Source organism: Bison bison, unplaced genomic scaffold, assembly GCF_000754665.1.
Source record: "Bison bison bison isolate TAMUID 2011002044 unplaced genomic scaffold, Bison_UMD1.0 scf7180017864489, whole genome shotgun sequence".
Taxonomy (NCBI): Eukaryota; Metazoa; Chordata; class Mammalia; order Artiodactyla; family Bovidae; genus Bison; species Bison bison.
In genome coordinates this window covers 10,937,039-10,939,262 of record NW_011495048.1, presented here as the reverse complement: position 1 = coordinate 10,939,262, position 2,224 = coordinate 10,937,039, and positions in this window count along the sequence as shown.

Genomic DNA, 2,224 nt, shown 5'->3' with positions numbered 1-2,224 from the left:
TTACTTTGCCAACAAAGGTCCGTCTAGTCAAGGCTACGGTTTTTCCAGTGGTCATGTATGGATGTGAGAGTTGGACTGTGAAGAAGGTTGAGCGCCGAAGAATTGATGCTTTTGAAGTGTGGTGTTGAAGAAGACTCTTGAGAGTCCCTTGGACTGCAAGGAGATCCAGCCAGTCCTTATTGAAGGAGATCAGCCCTGGGATTTCTTTGGAAGGAATGATGCTAAAGCTGAAACTCCAGTACTTTGGCCACCTCATGCGAAGAGTTGACTCATTGGAAAAGACTCTGATGCTGGGAGGGATTGGGGGCAGGAGGAGAAGGGGACGACAGAGGATGAGATGGCTGGATGGCATCACTGACTTGATGGACTTGAGTCTGAGTGAACTCTGGAAGTTGGTGATGGACAGGGAGGCCTGGCGTGCTGCGATTCATGGGGTCGCAAAGAGTCGGACACAACTGAGCGACTGATCTGATCTGATACTAAACTGCTTCTCAGTTTCACTCTGTTCTTTTATCAATAGTTTTCAAGTGGAAACCAAGTATATTAAAATAGGTCAAAATATGGGAGTTCCGTGGTGGTCTAGTGGCTAGGATTCTGTGCTTTCACTGTGGTGGCCTGGGGTTCAGTCCCTGGTCGGGGAACTGAGATCCCACAAGCTGAACAGCCAAAATTTGAGGGGGGAAAAAATCAAAATAAAACTGCCATAGTTGTTGGAAGTTTGAGAATTTAGGATGGGTTAAGGCCACAGGGAAATCTGTCTTCCTTGCATCTGCTTCTGTAGTCATTGAGGTACCTCAGCCTGCTGAACTTTGCGGTGGTTCATAAATTACACATCTTACTTTCGTGGCCAGGTGTGCTGCAGTTCATGGGGTCCCAAAGAGTCAGATATGACTAAGCGACAGAAAACCAACAACTTTTGTAGCCTGAGTGCTAGTACTGTGCAGTTTTTCTGGAAGTATATTTAATTGGTCTCAGCAAATTGAATTCAAGCATTTCTGTGTCCTTTTACTTTTCCTCTTTATGAAATGTAATGGATTACTAATTTTTACTTTTTAAGAAGTAGCATTTGTTGTTCTGATTATAAAATCAGTACATGCAGATGTTAGAAAATATCAACAAACATCTATTTGCTACACTAATGAAAATGCAGTAAAACCCCTTGATTATGCAAATTCAGATATAATACTCTTGGTGATGCTACTGTCTTCTGTACCAGCCTCATCCTGATCATTTCACTTTGCTCAAAATAATGTGACCTCACATTTTAGGTGATTGAATTGTGTGTGTGTGTATGTGTGTGTGAGTGAGAAAGAGGGTTTCATTTTTAGCCTTCTGCTGAAATTTTATATATATTATTCTGCACAGAATCTTGCTAGGCAGGTATTTCCTTTTTACATATGACAAAATGGGAGCGTTAAAGTCTACCAAGATCTACATACAGAAATAAATACATATGCCATCAGCGAACAATCTAAAAATTAAAGAGAACAATTTTATTTGCAAGAGTATAAGAAAAATCCAAATAAATATAATGAAAGTAATTCAAGACCTATACACTGAAAACTACACAACATTGCTGAGAGAAATCAAAGATCCAGGTAAATAAGTATACCATTGTCATAAATTGAGCACTTGTTAAGATGACAGTTCTCTCTTCAAATTGATCTACAGATTCAATATAATCTCTATCAAAACCCCAGCAGTCCTTTCTCTTTTTAGAATTGACAAGTTGGATTCTAAAGTTTATGTGGAAATGCAAAGGAACCAGAATACCCAAAGCGGTTTTGAAAAAGAAAAGTGAAAGGGGCAGACTTCCACTGCTGCTGCTGCTGCTAAGTCCCTTCAGTCGTGTCCAACCTGTGCAACCCCATAGACAGCAGCCCACCAGGCTCCTCTGTCCCTGGGATTCTCCAGGCAAGAACACTGGAATGGGTTGCCATTTCTTTCTCTGAGACTTCCACTATCTGATTTCAAAACTTACTATGAAGCTACAATAATGAATACAGTGTGGTATTGGCACAGGATAAATGTATAGATCAATGGAACACAAAAGACAGCCCAGAAATAAACTCTAACATTTATGGTCATTTGATTTTCAACAAATGTGCTAAAACAATTGAATGGGGAAACAGTCATTTTCTTTTTACACAAGTAGTGCTGAGATAACTGAATATACAGGTGTGCTGCTGCTACTCAAGTCACTCGGTTGTGTCCAACTCTTTGC